Genomic DNA, 20,901 nt, shown 5'->3' on the forward strand with positions numbered 1-20,901 from the left:
AGCACTGTGTGTGTGAGGAGCAACCAACCCCCATCTCAACAGGTAATGGAGAGGAGGGGGAGAAGGAAAATCAATGGCCAAAGAGCATGGAGAAGGAGCTTATAAAATGGCTTTTCGTTTCAATAGCTGAATAAGGGCATTCTGTGGTCATCCTCTAAATTCAGCTAGGGGGGACTGCCCATGGACCTTCACATTTCTTTTAACTGTGTTCATTGCCATGTGCTTGGTGCCTGTCCTTGATTGTAGATAGGTTTGCCTTTAGAGACAGATTATTATCACCAATGATTTGTATTTAGGTGATTGCAAAAGTAATTTCCAGTGTTTACATAATGCTATAATAATGTATCCTAGTTACCACCTAACTACAACTCCTTTTAATGAATGCTATTTTCATTCTAACATTAAAAATCATACACAATATTATTGCTCCCTTGTGATACATAGATATTGCCTTAAGTGACACAAAGGAAGCACTCTATTCTATTCTCATTTCCTCATTTCATCCTCTGAGTGGTTAACATTTCCATGGTGAGAGGGTGCCCTTACAACAACAACAAAAAAACACATGAAAAAAATCACATGGGGGAGAAAACACGTGCATTTAATCATTTTCATTTCCAAATTTTTCCATCTTGAATCCCCCCTCTCGACTTCAAAAGTTTCGCTTGATATTAATGGCACAAAAGTAACTCACTCACTAGAGGATTGCATCATATAATAACACTATTAATCATCTAAAGGGGGGTAGGTAGCCTAGTGGTTAGAGCGTTGGACCAGTAACTGAAAGGTTGCTTGATCGAATCCCTGAGCTGACAAGGTAAAAATCTGTCATTCTGCCCCTGAACAAGGCAGTTAACCCACTGTTCCTGGGCTGTCATTGTAAATAAGAATTTGTTATTAACTGACTTGCCTAGTTAAATATATATTTTAAATATATATATTTAAAAAATACTAAAGGTGTTTAAAGTGGCAATCCTTAATTGAAACATTAACAAAGTGTTTTCCCCGCCACAGTTTCAGTAAAAACCTGAGTGATGGGGCTGGAGAAATGCAACCACTCTCAAATCTGTAGACTATGCTATGGATGCAAGGACTGACCATCCATGATTTCAAAATGATAGTTTTAACCATGTTTTTTGGCTATAGAGTGGTGGTTTAAATATACTTTGATTACAAACATCGGAGTAAAACAAGATTATATTTTGGATTCTGATGGGGTGGGACAGTTGAACTAAGCTGATGAGGCAAAATACATCACATTATTCAAGAATCAATGGATACATATCATTAATTTGTAAGTCCAAAAATGGATGTAGCAACTAAGGAATGCCCCTCCAACACAAAGTGACCTTCATACAGCAGAACTATGTCGCCATTTAAACGTGACCCATTAACCTGTCCGAAAATGTTTTATTCTGTCCACTGTTCCGCGAATGCCCTGCAAAATCATTCTCTTATCCCACATTTGGGCTTTTTAGATGTGGTCACCCTAATTCCACCGGTGTAAACATTGCTACTGCAACATCGCTACTGCAATATCTTTTCACATGTGAAGAGAATAACATTATTTCAACCCCACATGTGAACTTGCAATTCCACATGTTGAAGTAAGATTTTCACATGTGGAATTTTCTTGCATGTGAAACTATACATTTGATTTTCACTTTCACATGTAGAATTGCAAGTTCACATGTGAGAAACAATGACATGCGAAAATCGAATTTGCAGTTTTATATGTGAAAAATGTTCATGTGAAAATCTCACTTTCACATGTGGAATTTCAAGTTCACGTGAGAAACAATCACATGTGGATGCAAATGTGATTTTAACATATGAATGTTTTTCACGTGTGAAAATGCAATTCCACATGTGGAAATGCAATTTCACATGTGAAAGTGAGATTTTCAAAATGAGTTTTCTTACATGTGAACCTGCAAATTAGATTTTTAAATGTGATTGAATTTCACATGTAAACTTGCAATTCCACATGTGGAGGTGAGATTTTCACGTGAATGTTTTTCACATAGAACTGCATTGGCAATTTTCACATGTGCACGTTTTTAACAAGTGAAACCGCAAATGTCACATGAAACTGCAACTCACCTGTGAGGTGAAAACATGTTATTCTCCTCACATGTGAAAAGGTGGTGTTAACATATGAAGTCTACATTTTATACATGTGAAAATATGGTTTCACATGTGAAATTTAAGCTCAACATGTGAAAACAGCAAAAAGAATTAGGGGTGGGGCAAGGGCATGTAAACAGAGCAGAGCAGTTGTACCCATTCTATCTTTAACCACCCCTCCCCTTGTTGTTTTCCAGTTCAATGAAATAATCTGGCTGCCTGCACCCCGTCTGACTGACTAAAACCCTTGTCTGGGTCACAGGGCCCATGCTCAGCCTGTTGCTTGTTATGTGTTCAGAGACAGAGGTATAGAGCGTACAATTAGGCACACAGATGGCTGTTGTGTCTTTGCCATGCAATGGTATTGATCTTCTCCTTAGGAAAAGATCTGTGTATTTCTCCCCTGGATTTTCTGTTTTGCAAGTGCATTCTATTTGAAAACCAAAAGGCAACATTTGCACAAGTACCTCCCACTTATTCTAGTTGTAAATCATTGGAAGTGGCATAAAGGGGAAACTTTGATCACATTTAAGATGATCATATGAGGGTTCATCTGTCACTATAAACCTAAACAGATTATGGAAAAACACATAAAGATTTGGGCAGCAGTATCACCGTTTATCCTGTCCAAGGATGAGGAAAGACAGAATGTGAGAGTTAATATTAAATATGAACAACACTTGAGCATCACATGTACTGTCACAAATTATGACCAAACACATTTTGAGCATTCATTTCAATCCCACACATGCATGCGTTTTAAAACAGTAATGCACAGTTTAAAAAAAAAATGGTATTATTATAGCATTTCCATAGACAACATGTTTATGTTCATAATAAATAATATATTTCCCCGTTACTTGGAATCTAGCCCATGGAACATGCACTGAAATTAATCATTCTAAATTTGAGAAGTTTCAGTCATTCCATACATTATTTGCATGACGCAGGTCATCTATTAATAATATCAATGATTATGAATAATCAATTATGTAACTTTTCAAAAACAAATAAACAAACAAAACAAGCCAATACGATTCCTCATCCTTGAATCAGTTCAATAGATGCTTTTGTTCGTCCCATTAGCACATGGTATAGCCCTAATCATAGTTCAACTGTCTAAACGTAGTGTACTATTGTTTTCCTAATTAAAACAAACATTGATCTCTATTAATGTCAAATACAAGTTTTCTTTTGTGGCAGCTTGTAAGCTGACGTCACTTTGGTTCCTTGAAGTGGAGCTGAATAAACCTTGAGAAGAGTCTCCTTCAATCTGCTGTTAGTAACTAACACACACACTCACTCACACCGAGACTCAATTACTGCCCAATTCCTTTCTTTATCATCTGTTACCGGCCTCTTTCAAAACGAAATCGAAAAGAGGCTAGAAGGCTACACGAAGTATTACTTGAAACAAAATCCCGTTGGAAATAAGTATTAGTGTCGAAACTAAAGGTAAGTGTCCTCTTATTTCAAGGTGAGGGTAAAGAAGACGTTATGTTATATCATAGAACATGCGATGTAGCTGGCTTGATTTGTTTCGCGAGGCGAGCTGTAGTTTCTTTGCTTACTGCGTGTGTCCCTCAATCGTCAACTGCAGATTGATAGAAACTTATCAAATAGATACAATGTTATTCTAAGCAATCGGCATGTGCGCCTTTACTGCATGGTAAAATAATAGACTACACCAAAGTAGTTTTCTAGATTAAACGGAGTGTTTTGTCGTTGCTCAGATCAAGCTAGTTGTGACCTGATAGTCGGAATCGTCTTTGTGTCCTCTCTCGTGCGGTTTAATTGAACTGTTCTATTTTTTTTTTTTAAATAAAAACTGTTTTATTTAGTTCAGGAAAACTTTTTGGAATATGTTTTTACCCACTGTTGTATATAAGTTGGCTAGTATTTTTTGTGCACATTTAAAGGAACGATGTGGGAGTCAATGAAGGTAGGGAGCACAAGCTACCTTTGGTCTATTTAGCTGTCCGTTTACAGACAGGGCAAAATCCGAGCCAGCTAATAGCTCTTCAATGCGAAAATAAAATAATTAGTAAGCATAAACATAAATACTTGATTTAACTATATAACAGATTGTGTTATGGTTTGCCAGGTAAAATTCCATATCTTATTAGTAAAATTAGTTTGATGTTTTTGTCGAGTTTCAGGCTCTTTTTACAACTGGCTAACGCTATCTTTGTTGCTTCCTCAAACAAGAAGCAGCTGCTGCCTGGCCGAGTTGTTGAAATGTATCCCTTTGTGTATATTACAATATCCTCCATTTTTCTACCCTTCCAAACAACAAGCCTTTCGCCATCTTGGTTGATTTAAATTCCCTAAGCACCCCACGCTCGAAGGAAACGTATCCATGTTTTACATAGAGAAAGTTTAAACTACACTCGGGAAAGAAATGTAGACGATGACGTCATGTGAAGTTTAAGAAAAATGTAGCCAACATTAGCCTATGATTGGAAGGAGGAACAATTTGGTGTTACGTTTGAAGAGTGGGATTCAGCTACAAATGTTACAGTGACATTTATGCAGTGTTGCAATAATCGGATCCATGTTTTTGAACGCGCAAAATACACAAACGGTGTGTTTTAATAAGTAGTGGCAGGTGGAGATGGCATGTAAAACTTGCCTTTTTAAACTAGATTTTTTTTCTCACTGAACTTGGTTAGGTATTTTCTACATGCACGTTTTCTAGTTTATCAATTACACTTTGATACAGATGTTATTTGTCACAACACTGTTATTCAATAACACGAATAGCACATATTGTGTGTTTTAAACGTTCAACCGCTGGATTTAGGCAATATGTTACCCAGGCTAATCATAATCGATTAGAATAAACATGCTATATCAGAATTATGTTATGACACAGTGTATCATCATGTTTTGTTATTGCATTAAAAAAATATATATTGTTGAATGGACTAATAGCCAAGTAGCCTAATACGTTTAGACATTGATCAACAGCTATGGATGCTTACACAAATGTCAACTTTTAATTAGTCAAGCAAAGTATTATTTGTATTTTTCCCTTTCCCCTCTTTTTTCATTTGCTTACTCCCCTTTGCAATGTGGGAGTCGTTGACACTTGTTTACAAATAAAAGGCAAAGATAGTGTGCCTAGGCATATCTACCGGTAATAACACAATGTTCACCTTAGGTGACTATAGGTCTGGGCCTAATTGTCACGCCATAAGTGATATGCGCTATTGAACAGCATGTAGCCTAGTCGTTATCCACAGTCTCGTCATTGTAAAGCTAATGTCTGAGAAGATGGCAGAGGTGTGACAGAGACAGTAGGTAGTGATGACAGTAGGCTGGTTTGAGTTTTTTATTACCATGTTATAACATATAACATGGTTCATTTGTGTGTTTTGTTGATGTTATAGCGGAGGAAAGATTTCAAACATAGGCAACCCAAAGTAGCAAAACTGTCTAGTTTATCATTGAAGAATCTTCTGTCACACTAGAGATTATACTCTCATCACCAGTTGTTCTGGTGAGCATCCATCCACCATATCCCTGTGTGATAGTCTTTAAAATGGACCTTGGTTGTTGTCTCACAAGCATTTGTTGTAAAAGAACAACAACAATGATGCTTTGTGATAGGGAATCTAATCGTTTCACCTCCCACCCTCTTTGTTTGGATATTTACTGCTGCAAAGCTAAAGTGCATAGGAGCAGATGCTTAGCCAAACATCCTTGCTGAGGGAGGCGCGATGCCTTTTTCCTTCTGGGAATGGCTCCTCTCCTCTCCCTGTGCTGATGCATGGACATGACAGCTGCTTGATTTCATGGAGCTGCTAAGAAGCCATTAGTGGTATCAGTGAATTGAAACGGAACAGTCTCTCCCATTTTTCCACTGCTATTACAAACGTCTATTGTTAGCTTCTTTTGTGTGTGTGTGTGTGTGTGCTGCAGCTGAACACACACAGCAGAACAGGGCAGAGGAGCACTAATATACTTGTGTTGCTGTGTGTTTCCCCATAATGCGAGTGAGAGAGAACAAATCTGTCAGGGCTTGTTTGTGATGTTGGTTTGAAATGGAAGCAAACTGTGCTACCTCAAGCACACTCAAATCAGGGATGTTTCCATGCCTGGCCAAGAGAAGTAAAAAAAAAAAATACTGTAGTGCTCTCTCTCTCTCTCTCTCTCTCTCTCTCTCCTTGCCTCCCCCCCTCTCTCTCTCTCTCTCTCTCTCTCTCTCTCTCCATGCCTCCCCTCTCTCTCTCTCTCTCTCTCTCTCTCTCTCTCTCTCTCCCCCTTTGCCTCCCTCTCTCTCTCTCTCTCTCTCTCTCTCCACTTCGGCTCCCCTCTCTCCCTCTTTTCCACCCCACAGAATGTTGTTTTCTTTGCCAGGAGATAAAAAGGACTTCCGCTTGACTTGAACATTCAGGAATTAAAGATAGACATGTTTAAGCCCTATTTGCATGTCTACCCAACGCTGCACCAAACGGTTGCTATTGACTAAGCTGATTAGGAGAAATTAGGTTTAGGAGCCCCTGTGTCTGGGGGTGCTGAAACTGACAAAACTTGGACAGCTTTTCTACAGACAATCCCATATGCACACAAGTCTATTCTGTCTAATCCTGTACTATTGAAATTAGGGCTAATAATGTTAGAGGAACGTGCCTGCTTTGGTGTCCATCATTTTTTGGTCTTTTTGAAATGAGGTGAGGATGGTTATCCAGTCAACAATCAAGCAGTTTGTCGCGATCTACGCTGCCACCCTTTGAATTGATCTTAAACGCAATGCCCACATGGCGTGCACTGAATTTGTGCACTGAATTTGATTAGCATGCTATATTCCTATACTGCACCTCCTTGTGCTAGTTTCAATGTTTCCCTTCATTGTTTGTGAGACACTGTAATGAAGCATTTATTACTGTAACCCTAGAAACGAAGGCCTACATTGTTTGTTTCTGGCATTGATTTCCATGTTTATGTTGTTTTGTATGGCCTACACAGAGATTGATTAGCTTCTGTAAACAGATCTTATGTGTGGTAAGGGAACAAACAGTCTGTGAAATCTCTGTACTGTAGTAGGTTTGTTTTGTGTTATGTGAAATTAATCAACCAGAGCCTAATTACCTAAACCTGGAATTTCACCGAGTCATCCATCCCAGTGTTTACTTCAAGCTCTCTCTCTCTCTCTCTCTCTCTCTCTCTCTCTCTCTCTCTCTCTCTCTCTCTCTCTCTCTCTCTCTCTCTCTCTCTCTCTCTCTCTCTCTCTCTCTCTCTCTCTCTCTCTCTCTCTCTCACACACACCAATCTTCTCAGAAGTCAAGTACTAACTTTTATAAAGATGCGTGGTGAAATTGATGGCCCTTTAGGGATGCAGGAATTGGCTTAAAATCCGAAATGTTTAATTAGGCTGCTGCTGATTATTATTGTTGGCTATTAAACCTTTGTTACTGTGCACAATGATTGTCAAGTCTGAAAATGTTACCTGCAGCAAGTGTAGCGAATACTCATTAGCACAACTGTTGACAGAACATAACATAAGTTAATGACAGTATGACAAGTTTGTTAGTGCTCCTATGATCTACTTCACCTTCGCTTTGCTATTCTAGTCACACTGTACATTAAGTTGACATAAAGTAGCGACATGCATTTTTACATAGCCTAGCCTACATTATAGCACACTCATCCATTTTACAAACATGGTGGTAGTATGCAAGATGAATGTCAGCAATATGCAAGAACATACTATGGGCATCTATGGTGGCCTGGTTCAGTTTGTGACATGAACTGAAAGTAACTGTGTCAAGGGGAGCATTACTGGTACAAGCAGATGCCAGTTTTACAGCAATCTGGCTTGTTTAACACGTACAAATAAACCATGTGTTATTGATGTCTTCATAGACTCCAAAAATAGTAGCATAAATGACTTTTGTACAACCAGGTCACGCCAAGTTCACTTTGTTTCTGAAATCCCAAAGACACGGAGGCCATGTTTGGGAGAAAAGGAGGCGATTAGCTGCTAAGGTCTTTGTTTTGTCCGTTCACTGGGCTTCTCCCTATTTATCATTCAATGTGAGAATTTCCTTGATGAAACTCAAAGTTATTTTTTCATGGTCTGTCTGTCTGTCAGGATGCTTGTTGTTCCACTGGCAAGGTGAAGAGGTTGATTTCTCCCTCAAGTAACGCCTCATTTTCAAAGTCCTTGAGCTCGGCAGAAAGTCTGTAAAGGAGTAGGCTAGCCTGTCTGTCTGTCGATTCATTTTTCCTGCCAGTTTTCTCAAAACAATCACAAAGGGAAAACCAGGCCTATTGACTTGGTTTGTGAGGGTGTTTGAGGCAGAGACAAAAAACTGTCTTTAATTTCAGCTGTAGGCTATTGCTTACAGTATTGGGACTTACAGTTCCCTTCCTTCTGTCCCGAATGAGCACACTTCAATCTAAGATGCTGATAGCCTGATGAGAACTCAGAGCATCGGTTAGGCTAACTGATGGAGGAACTAAGCCAAAATTAGGCTACAGAAGACTATCCTTTTTTTCCAAAACAATATGGTTCCATTCATAGCCTAGTAGTAGCTTAGCTAGGCCTACTGCTTAACGTCAGCCGCTCTGTCTTTTCTGTAGCCATGCTAAACGTGTATGGCTTGATACCCTATGACAAAAGAGTCGGATAAACCACAGCTCTGCTCAACACGAGTCCTTCAGAGTGGGTCCAAGGTTGATGCTTTTGAATGACATCATCTGAAGGAGGGTATATCCTAAGCTATGCGTAAGGAGCAATCCACTATTAGAAAGGGCTTGTTTTTAGTGGTCTTCACCAGCGAGCCATCCATTTCTTTTTGCCCTCCGGGAGATTGTCATATTGCCTGTGCGTGCCGTGGCTGGAATGCTCCAGTGATTGAGTCCCTGCCTACTGTGATAATGGGGACGGTATTGGAAATACCAATCGTAGTATAGCTTAGCCTAGGCCTGTTTGGTTGGCTTATCACCCTTTTACATTCTCTACCAAAATAGTGTGCAGCCTGCATGCTCTATTCACGTAGCTGCAGTATCTCTCACATGCTGGGAATTCTGAAGTGTTGTTGGCATTGCGGATAGAAATATCTTTGGATGTGGGAATGGGAATTGTGTAAGGTTTTATATTGTGGTGGTGCCGGGGATGGTCAGTGTTGTTCATCATACTAGGACAGCTGGTTGCAGGATTGAGGAGGATGGAGTAGACCCTGGGTGGCTGTTAAAAGAAAACACAAACACACACACACACACACACACACACACACACACAGGCACACACACACACACAGGCACACACACACACTCTGAGGTTGCGCTTCAACAACCAACCTTTTATTTATTGATCGTCCAGCATTTAAAATCTGGTCACTGCTGCCACAAAGGCTTTTCATTTTAGCTGTGCTGGCAGACTGCTGCAACCTAGCCAGAATTTTAAATATTTAATTTTAACTGAGCGCCATAAGAACTGACAAGGATGTGGAGGGATGGGGGAAAGAAGAACTCTGTTCAGCAATGAAATAGCCTAATTTTGTGTTGGTCAGCAGTAACCATACAGTGTAAGGTCTTCTTTGTAAACCGTCCTGCTTGCATTTGTCCGAGTAGGGCAGGAGTAAAGAGAAGAGGCCTCAGGCCTAGGCTATATTCATGCAGCAGACAGTTGCAGGACATTTGCTTATATCTGTTGTATTTTACTAGAGCTGATCCACAGATAATATGCTTAAACTTCAGGGGTGTACTTAGTGACTCAGTCTTCGCACGTTCATCCAAATAATTCCAGCATCCGAACAGTGCACTGTGCCCCCGCCAACTTTCCTTCGATTCACAAGTGGATGAAACTATTTCACTGGAGAAGGCATCTGAGCGAGTGAAACAGCGCCCCTCTGTCTTACTATATGTAGCCCATGTATCTGATGCTGTCTGGCTAAAAAGAGTATCACATGCCATACTCTTTGGCCAGACAGCATCAGCGGCTCAAGCGGAGGAATTAAAAAAAAAAAAAACGTTTATTTTTATTATGCACAGTTCATGAGGCCCCTTGATGATGATGATGATGATGTGAAGCCTGTAGCAATTGCCTCTTCTGCCTAATGGCAAGTCCACCAGTGTTAAACTTTAAAAGACTCTGTTTGATACGGTCTTTTACTCATCTAGTAAAATGTAGCCTACAATATAGATTAGGCCTTTGCATGTCATGGTGATTTCAGCTTGACTCAGCCTACCTTGTAACAGAGCTGCTGCCTAAACATTCCCCTGATTGGATTAGTCATTATTGGACCCGGAGCTAACTGGCTGTTTTTAGAACTAGACGTCAGAACAGGAACTTCACCTCGGGAAGAGGGGGATTCAAGTAATCCACACTGGCATGACTAGCACAGACGCACTGTGGAGTTATTCCTGGGAATGGACGGATTCTATCTGTTCATTTGATGTTCTACAATCTGTTCTCCATCAGGATTCGTCCCGTCTTTTCCCGTACGTGTGTGCTGTGCAATAACTAAAAGACACTTAGCCTACAAGCAGTAAAAAGCAGGGAAACCACATGTAACAAGTCATTCATTAAAGGCCTGTGAGAAGGAAATGGAAAGTTGAAAATGTGCCACCATTTTCTCTCAGACCTCATTCTCTTCCACAGACAGCCTAGACACATGCTGTGGTGATCTCTCCTCTAGTCTCAATGTGGCGGGAGTTGAAACAGAGAAACCGTTCCTCCGTCACTCCTCTCCCCCTCGTCTACCCCAGAGTGGCTGTTGTTGTTCACGGCCGCCATGAAAGGCTAGCTGCCTGCCTTGTGGCATTGTCCCTTTCTCTAAACGATGACACTGAGAGACAGCTGTAACGCGAGACGCCTCTACCCAAGCAGGCGCTCGGAGAGCGGACGGGGAGACGCCTTTATCTCAGGCTGGGGGGCACTGACCTCTACTAGCTCTCAGGGCTGCATGGGAGCAGTGTCTGGAGTTAGTATCCACCCTCTACTAACTGAAACTCTTAGACTACATAATAACATCCGTGGATTGGGTTGCAGGGTAGTCGGCTTCGTGGGCCTTGGTGGTATTGGTGTTTTGTGGTTGTTGTGTTGTGGTTTGAACTAGTGTGTGCTTGTGTGGCAAGGTTGTATTTGTTTGTGCGGGTATACTTGTGCGGGTGTGCTTGTGTTTGTCTGTGTGTGTGTCTTATGTTTGTTCAAAGATGGAAACATACACACATCCCTCTGGCCTCCAGGCTACGGTGGTTAAATCCTCTGTGAGAGCTCCCGCATGTAACCCAAATATTTAGAGCTAATTTAAGTATGGACCAGAAGCGGAAACAACATCTCTGTGTGTGTGTGTGTGTGTGTGTGTGTGTGTGTGTGTGTGTGTGTGTGTGTGTGTGTGTGTAATCTCAACACAGGGAGAGAAATGAAAGCACTCAATCACTCACCTGTCAGAGCTCTTCACTCCCGCCAAGCATACACGCATGCACACAACCACACACACACACACACATCTCCCTCAGGGCTTGACAGGATTGGGCCTTTTATTGACTCCCTGATTGAGACAGGCGATTCATTTAATGGAAACTTTTAGCCACCGAAACACAGTAATGCAGGAATCAAGACAGATGGACATCTCCCATCTTTCCCCCCGTGCTTTATATTAGGTTGAATGTTAGCTTGTAGATTAACTTTGGTGATCATCTTGTATTTCAAACTATCTCTTGTATGGAATACCATGTTGAGGCTGAGCTAGGCTAACAGGGAGAGTACAGAGGGAGGATTTATTCCAGGGTATGATGTGTTGGTCGGATTGTTGGTCGACCCAGAGCCGGCCGGGCAGGAGAGAGAGATGGCGGTGGGTGGGAGAGGCGTGACAGCTGCGTTGGCGGCTGCTGTGAGTGACCTTCACCCGTCGTCTTGGTAGATTGTCAAGGCTGTTGGGATGACACTAAGCCATGGAGCTCTGCTCTGCCGGAGCGGCTGTGTCCTCTCATTCACTCACTCAGACAGACAGTGGTGCGCTCTGGGTACAAGTTGCCCATATGCACTTCTTTCTCTAAATCGTAACTGTAACCAATAAGGGGGGGTTCCAAGCTCACCTTAGATCAGTGTCTACTCCAGAGACAACTTCATCCTACTTCATCCTAATTCTTATGGTTAATTTATGTAGCCAAGTTCAATTTTCTAGCCTGTATGAATGAAGTCCCACAGTAGTGAACGTGGGCTGTGTTCAGTCTGATGACACACAGTCACATCAGTGTGTCTTAAAGGCTCAGTGCAGTCAACAGTTTCATATATATTTCTAGTGGCGCAGCGGTCTGAGGCACTGCATCTCAGTGCAAGAGACATCACTACAGTCCCTGGTTCAGATCCAGGCTGTATCACATCCGGCTGTGATTGGGAGTCCCATAGGGAGGTGCACAATTGGCCAGGGTAGGCCGTCATTGTAAATAAGAATTTGTTCTTAACTGACTTGCCTAGTTAAATAAAGTCCTAGCAAAATTCTTGCTTGAGAAAATGCTCTTTGCTAAGAAGCTATTGTTGTTTATTTTTGACCATTTTAATTTAAAACAATCACTGTAAGTTACTTAATTGTTACCCAGAAATGATTTGATATTGAGATAAAAACGATTGCATTGGACCTTTAAGCTGAGGCCAGAGGCAGGTCCGTCCAATTAGCCGGTGAATGATAGCCCCATAGGCTAAGTGGAGGGAGACGGAGAGAGGCTACCCTCAGATTCATCATGATGCTACTGTAGGAATTGGCTCCTAGCCATATTGGGAGTAGCGTTACCAGGGCTGAATCATAAATGGCACACACATACAGTACCATCACGCTCACACATACCCTCACACATACGCTCACACATACGCCCATGCGCTATCGGGTACACACACACACACACACACACACACACACACACACACACACACACACACACACACAGTTTGTGTTACATAATGACAGTCCCTCGAGGGTGTCCTCTCTCTTAAATCCCACAAATGGATTGTGTTTATGTTCGTTGCTTTTCAGCCAGTTCTTGTGCTTGACATTGTGTGGGATAACCCACTCCCCAGTAATGGGACTTTCTCCATCAGGTCTAGGAAGAAGGCATTTAATGGAATAGAACACACAGAGAGGCTCTTTTGAATAAGCAGAGAGAGAGGATCAGAATTGCACTTAGGCAAACGTTTCTGCGCGCAGATTTTTCTTCCTCGTCTTTCCACAGAACAGACACTCACCTCTCGCCACAGATCTCATTTTGTCAGCTTTCAGCTCCAGATCATGTAACGATAAAAGATACTGCCCCGCAGTTAAACAGTGGCAGTAAATCACACGCAAAAGAAAGCTGGGAGAAGCAGTATTTTTAAGCAGCGAGAGAGAAGGGGGAGAGAGCGAGAGAGGGGCTCTTTGTGTTCTGTGTACTGACTTTGTGCGATGAAGAGATGAATCACAGCTATTTAAGGGATCAGTTTCCTGCAACTGATTGTGTGACGACTCAGTGGTGGATAGATTGTCAAGACTTGCCTGTTTTGTTCCGGAGGTTTCAGAAAAATGTCTGCGGCCAGTTCACAGTCAGTGCCCTCCGCTTTCATCCCTCCCTCCCTCCCTGGCCTGCGATATCACAGATGAGCCGGGAGCAAAAGGAGACAAACACCTTTTTAGCGTGTCTGTCATCGAATGGCACTTTATGGAGGCATTGCTAAGGTTTCTCCTCACTAAAGTTAAGTCTACATTACTAGATTTAACGTGACGGTTCCCTCCGCCAAAGGCACTATTGAATTCCAAGCCTCCGGGGCCACGTCACAGCTGTTGCCCTGGAGGCCTGGAATTGAAAAGCCTTGTTCTATGTGGACCTGTTGTTTTGTGCCTGCAGGCTTACAGAATGTTTAGGCCTAGTTAGATGCTGCTTGCTATCGTTGTGTTGCTTACGACTGTGTTTGAGTAGAGCTTACGTAAGGCTCTACTGTGTTCTAGGCCCACTGTCTTAGCAAATAGCTAGCGCGGCCGTGGCATCAGCAGCTGATGTCAGGTCAGTGTGTATTTCAGATACCCAGGCAGGCGAAAACGGTGTGAAGTATGTAGCTTCAAATCTCGCCACAGTCATTACAGCACTCTTTGGCTGGGGGAATAATTTCAGCGTCGTGCCCTCTCTGAGGGAACATCCTTTTAATCATAGGCCTTTATGAGGACTCTACAGATGAATTCCCTCAGTCGGCTCGGCGCGGTGTGCTATCACCACGGAGATGTGTAATCAAGGTGATGTATGTGTGTGTGTGTGTGTGTGTGTGTGTGTGTGTGTGTGTGTGTGTGTGTGTGTGTGTGTGTGTGTGTGAGATCAGCCGACCAGATCAGGCCTGTGGATGATGAGGAGGAGTCGTCATCGCTAGATCACGTCGTTGTTATAGACGGACACCGTCACTCCAGTTAATACCGTTTATTTCCTGTGGAGATTTCAGCCGTAATGGCACCTGTGTGTGTGTGTTTCTGTGCCCCTGTGTCTGTCTGTGTGCTGTAGAGTTTTACCCAGTGTCAGGGTGAGTATGTGTACCAGAGTAACCAATGACACCACTAGCGGTGCTGCAGTGAGAGAGACAGTGCCACGGCTGTGACACACAGTCCGGACTGTCACCATGTCCTTTCATACACACAGGCTGAGAAAGCTCCCTCTCTGCCTCTCCCCTCCTCTGTGCTCCAGGAAGGCAGATAGATCAGAGACAGTGTAGCGCTGAGGGGCGTGAGAACACTGGGAAGGGCTGCTCCTCTCTCTCAGCAAGAACTGTCTTGTGTTTTGGGAAAATATCCTCCTCCCTCACACCAAAAGCCATAATGTCTGGCTTTCATTCTAACAGGTTGAGCAGGAAAAATGGATGACTGTGTGTTGTGTGGTGTGTTTGTGTTAGCAGGCCTGCTGTGCCTGCGACAGAGAGCGAGAGAGAGTGTGTGTGTGTGTGTGTGTGTGTGTGTGTGTTAGATCTGCTCTGCTTATGCTCAGTGCCAGCTCCTAGCCGTGTCTCAAAACGTCATGTCCTTTTGTTTTGTTTGATCTGTCAGTTGACCACAACAGCACACAGAGCTTTGATATCGATGTATGTTGGAAATGAATTAAGGTATTCCCCCTCAGGGCCCAAACTGGTCGCCATTAGCGTTTAGATTGTATTTTTCATGGAGAACAGATGAAATGAACGGTGTCATACAGAAGAGATATCAACGTATAAATGGATTAACGTGACTGTTGTCCTCTTTCTCTCTCTCAGGTGTTAGAGCAGTGATGTCACAGAGCTGAAGACATTTCCTATCAGTGAGTACGGACTCTTATCATCTTCCTATCATCTCTGAACGATTGTCAACAACATAGCTTTTTCTGTTGTTGGGCCCTGTGTGACATTCCCTAATACTTATAGTTGTTATGAGAGAAGCTTTTGAAATCATTTTTGCTCAACTTGTCATCAACAATATTGTTTTGGCGTAGAGGAGAGTTCGCAGGCTCCTTCGATTCCAGGCTTAATTAGATTTCATTCTTTCGACACGAGAGGATTTTCTCCCCCAATTAAATTTAACAAGGGCTCCTTGAAAAAGCAGTTGTTCTGATTACATTACAAATTCAGAGTTTCATTCAGTGAATCGTGCAATTAATTACATTTCTCTCCATTTTGATCAGAACATTTTTGTGGGGGAGGGAAACATGGGAATTAACCATCATCAGTGTTTGTGATCTGTTGCAGTAACATTATGATCTAAACAGTTATTACAGTATCTGTTGATGTAGTCTAACAGTGAATTTAAATTGTTAGGCCTATCAGCTGGAGTCAAACTGAATCATGTTCCTCAACAATATAGTGGATTAAATTGGTTGGCTGGTTAGCCGTTTCTCACCCTCTCTTCTGTGGCTCATCTGTTTGGCTCTGCTTATCTCTCTCGGGCGCGCTCTCTCCCGCTCTGTCCCGCTCTCTCTCTCTCTCTCTCTCTTCTCTCTCTCTTTCTCCCTTTCTCTCTCTCTTTCTCTCTCTCTCTCTCTTTCTCTCTCTCTTTCTCTCTCTCCCTCTCCCTCTCTCTCTCTCTATTACCACTAGCTCTATTCCCTCAAGGTTTCACCAAGCAGACAAAGGTGACGGTTTTAGCCCGCAGACAATGACTTGCACTTTTCTCCCTTTCTCACTTTATGGCTTTGTGCTGATGAGTGTGTCACCAGATCTAATCTCACACTTTAGAAATCAGCTTTATCTCTTATGCAGCTCAGCTCAGCTGGGGTGAGCGTACCATTGAGAGTTAGGTGTGTTTATGTATTTTGAGGTAGGCCTATTCAGCAGATCCCAAAAAATCTAAGGGGAACGGGTCTCCTCCTAAATGTGCTTTTCAAGGTGGTGTTTGCTTGACGTCCAATACACTTGATTTGAGAATCAACCTGCACTGCAAATTGTAAGTTACACATTCTGAACCGGTGCTGGGCATTTACCTATTACACGTCATGTAACGTATTATTGATAGCTGTATGCTATCAGTCATGATCTAGACGGCTCCATTTGAAATTGATTTCCCAGAAATGTAGGGCTGGAGAACGGGTGAAAGGCAAACCCCTCTGGTGGCTGTGATGATTTGCTCACTGTTGAACACTGCAGTGAAATGTCCACCTATCAGTCTCTAGTGATCGTACAGTATTTCTGTCTGTTTATTCTTCCATTAGTCCATCGAAAACAGGCAGAACCTTGGCAAACATGGACGCCATCCAAACAGCCACAGTACAGAGCAGTTATCCACCATTAGTTCCTTGTAAGAGGAGGGTAGGAAAAGGGAGAGTGGTGCTTAAATACCCAGAGGGAATTGCAAATGTTGAGAGAGAGAGAGCGAGAGACACAGAGAGCGAGAGAGAGAGAGAGAGAGAGAGAGAGAGAGAGAGTTGTATTGTTTAGAGAGTTTACAAAGGGATGGCAAAGTAAACGATGTGTGTGTTTGTGTGTGTACAAGCCTGTGAGTGGTTGTCGGTGCCGTTTAAGATGATGGAGGATGATACATGTTTTTCATGAACACGGTCTTATTTCTATTACAGCATATTGGATGACTGTCAAGCATATTCCATTCATCCAGCTCAATGTAACATCAATAGGTTTAGGCTACTACATGATGCTACATTTTTCCCTGTACCCGTCATGAGGTTGCTACTACCTAGCCTATGAGTGAACGTTTACAGCGTAGGTGCACAGGTCGAGGGAATTTTGAGTAATCAAGGTGACAGGCAGTGACACATTTAATACCGCCTTGCACACTGCGTCTAGCTGATCTAGAGTGTAATCATTAGTCCAACAGTTGCAAATGAGAGTTGTAGCGTTAGTAAACCCTGCTACAATCACGCAGTACAATCAGCAGCAAGCAGTCAGCAGCAAGCAGTTTAGCAGTTACATTGGCGGGCCATGGTGGCAATAAATTAATAAAACCAAAAGCTTACTTTGACTTGGAAGAGTTCCAGTGTTGGATAGCCATAGCCATAGCCAGCTAGCTAACATAGCATCCCTCTGTTTGAACCAGGTGTTTGAGTAGGCTAAACTAGCTAGCTGCATTCGATGCTAGCTAAGTAAGTGAAAGTGAAAAAATATATACTATGAAATATAGCTAGCTCTCTCTCTCTTTTGCTTCTCCTTCATTTTGGAAGAAATGTATTTATTCAAAACTGTTGAACTATTGTCTTTCTCTCTCTTTGAGTCAACTACTCACCACATGTTATGCACTGCAGTGCTAGCTAGCTGTAGCTTATGGTTTCAGTACTAGATTCATTCTCTGATCCTTTGATTGGGTAGACAGCATGTCAGTTCATGCTGCAAGTGTGCTGATAGGTCGTTGTCATAATTACTGTGTAAGTCTATGGAAGGGGGTGAGAACCATGTGCCTCCTAAGTTTAGTATTGAAGTCAATGTACCCAGAGGAGGACGGAAGCTAGCTGTCCTCCAGCTACACCATGGTGCTACCCTACAGAGTGCTGTTGAGGCTACTATAGACCTTCATTGCAAAACAGTGTGTTTTCATCAATTATTTGGTGACATGAATATATTTACTATAGTTTTATCTAAAAAGGAGAACTTGTTTAATGTTTCACTTTTATTTTTATGAAATTCACCGAGGAGGATGGTCCTCCCCTTCCTCCTCTGAGGAGCCTCCACTGAGGCCTGTGTATGTGTACACATGTATGCCTTCCTCCACTGAGGCCTGTGTATGTGTACACATGTATGCCTTCCTCCTCTGAGGCCTGTGTATGTGTACACATGTATGCCTTCCTCCTCTGAGGCCTGTGTATGTGTACACATGTATGCCTTCCTCCACTGAGGCCTGTGTATGTGTACACATGTATGCCTTCCTCCTCTGAGGCCTGTGTATGTGTACACATGTATGCCTTCCTCCACTGAGGCCTGTGTATGTGTACACATGTATGCCTTCCTCCACTGAGGCCTGTGTATGTGTACACATGTATGCCTTCCTCCACTGAGGCCTGTGTATGTGTACACATGTATGCCTTCCTCCACTGAGGCCTGTGTATGTGTACACATGTATGCCTTCCTCCACTGAGGCCTGTGTATGTGTACACATGTATGCCTTCCTCCACTGAGGCCTGTGTATGTGTACACATGTATGCCTTCCTCCACTGAGGCCTGTGTATGTGTACACATGTATGCCTTCCTCCACTGAGGCCTGTGTATGTGTACACATGTATGCCTTCCTCCACTGAGGCCTGTGTATGTGTACACATGTATGCCTTCCTCCACTGAGGCCTGTGTATGTGTACACATGTATGCCTTCCTCCACTGAGGCCTGTGTATGTGTACACATGTATGCCTTCCTCCACTGAGGCCTGTGTATGTGTACACATGTATGCCTTCCTCCACTGAGGCCTGTGTATGTGTACACATGTATGCCTTCCTCCACTGAGGCCTGTGTATGTGTACACATGTATGCGAGGGTGTGAAAAGGACACATTTTAAGAATAGATAGTTTTTTGTTGTTGTTATGTGTTTGGCATTCTCTTTTTGTTTTGCCCCCCATGATCGGGAGAGAGAGGTGCTGAGTAGTGTGTTTGTGTGTGTGTGTGTGTGTGTGTGTGTGTGTGTGTGTGTTTGTGTGTGTGTGTGTGTGTGTGTGTGTGTGTGTGTGTGTGTGTGAGAGAGAGAGAGAAAGGTGAGAAGTCAGCCTTAATAACTAGCTGATGTTCCTGAACACACTTCCCTCCTTTCCTTCCCTTAGATGTACAGTGTGTTCTCAGTATGGCCAGTGGCCTGACAGATTGCTGAGACTATGGTAGAAGATGGTAGCACTAAGTACTAGAGCTCACTAGTACTGGGCTGAAAGGAAGGAGGGAGAGAGAGGAGGAAAGAGAGAGAGGAGGGTGAAAGAGAGAGCGAGAGACAGGTGGGAGAGAGAGAAGACTGAACATGGGGGATGAGTTGGGACTGAGTCGCAATGCTTTATGCTATGTAAAATGTCAGATGATTTTAGTTCATTTGTGTGGTTGTATTTTGTCTTTTAAGTTAGTTGGGTTTGGTTATACTTGATGCAATATTGTACTGTCTACAATAACTAATAAAAGCTGTTAGTAAGAGCTGTAGCAGTCATCTTGCCTTCAGCCTGTATGTTTACTGATTACATCATCAACATGTGAAGCAGCACTTTAGACCATGGAATTCAGCTTTCCCAGGAAGACACCCTGTTGTTAGAGCTGCCGTTTCACTCTTTAGGCTGTGTGGTGGTGTGTGTTTGAGAGTGAGAGAGAGAGAGAGAGAGAGAGAGAGAGAGAGAGAGAGAGAGAGAGAGAGAGAGAGAGAGAGAGAGAGAGAGAGAGAGAGAGAGAGAGATTGTGAGGGAGAGAGAGATTGTGAGAGAGAGAGGGAGAGAGAGGTAATGCATGCAGGCTATCTGTACTTAAGCCAAGGTGCTGCTTCGAGGAGCAGTAATGCCTACACAGCCCCATCTGCTTTATCCAGCTTGAAATGCAATGCCCTTTAATGACAAAAAGAACCACAGAGAGGTGTCGAGAGAGGGAGGAGTGAGAGGGGGAAGGAGAGAGGGAGGAGGGATAGGGGGGAAGGAGAGAGGGAGGAGGGATAGGGGGAAGGAGAGAGGGAGAGGGGGAAGGAGAGAGGGAGAGAGGGAGGAGGGATAGGGGGGAAGGAGAGAGGGAGGAGTGAGAGGGGGAAGGAGAGAGGGAAGAGGGAGAGGGGGAAGGAGAGAGGGAGAGGGGGAAGGAGAGGGGGAAGAGAGAGGGATAGGGGAAAGGAGAGAGGGAGGAGGGATAGGGGGAAGGAGAGAGGGAGGCGGGAGAGGGGGAAGGAGAGAGGGAGAGGGGGAAGGAGAGAGGGAGAGAGGGGGGAGGGAGAGGGGGAAGGAGAGAGGGAGGAGTGAGAGGGGGAAGGAGAGAGGGAAGAGGGAGAGGGGGAAGGAGAGAGGGAGAGAGGGAGAGAGGGAGGAGTGAGAGGGAGAGGGGGAAGGAGAGAGGGAGGAGTGAGAGGGAGGGAGAGGGGGAAGGAGAGAGGGAGGAGTGAGAGGGGGAAGGAGAGAGGGAAGAGGGAGAGGGGGAAGGAGAGAGGGAGAGAGGGAGAGAGGGAGGAGTGAGAGGGAGAGTGGGAAGGAGAGAGGGAGGAGGTAGAGGGGGAAGGAGAGAGGGAGAGGGGGAAGGAGAGAGGGAAAACATCTCGAAGGTCAGGAGCAGCGGGCGGCCGTAGGGGAGAGACACGTGAGGCTGAGATTGTCTTGCGTCAGCCCCACAGCACTCTGTGTGTGTGTGTCTCATCTCCTGTTGGGCCAGCATTTCCATTCCACTCCCACTGTGTACAGCAGGACA

The 20,901-nt window shown here is 43.5% G+C and overlaps 1 protein-coding gene across 16 annotated transcripts in view; it reads left to right on the forward strand.

Moving 5' to 3' along the window:
- The first annotated feature begins 3,371 nt into the window (after nt 1-3,371).
- baz2ba (bromodomain adjacent to zinc finger domain, 2Ba) overlaps nt 3,372-20,901 on the forward strand; it is an 82,441-nt gene continuing 64,911 nt past the window's right edge. For 12 of the 16 annotated variants that reach the window (XM_014149936.2, XM_014149945.2, XM_014149939.2 and 9 more), the window contains exons 1-2: nt 3,372-3,582; nt 15,338-15,381. The gene's annotated coding sequence lies outside the window, so the exon portion shown is untranslated. Of the gene's footprint in view, nt 3,583-3,665; nt 4,070-15,337; nt 15,382-16,331; nt 16,500-20,901 lie in introns of those variants that run through there. The other 4 variants (XM_014149946.2, XM_014149947.2, XM_014149937.2 and 1 more) reach the window with 3 other exon arrangements.

This window comes from Salmo salar, chromosome ssa16 (assembly GCF_905237065.1).
Source record: "Salmo salar chromosome ssa16, Ssal_v3.1, whole genome shotgun sequence".
Lineage (NCBI taxonomy): Eukaryota > Metazoa > Chordata > Actinopteri > Salmoniformes > Salmonidae > Salmo > Salmo salar.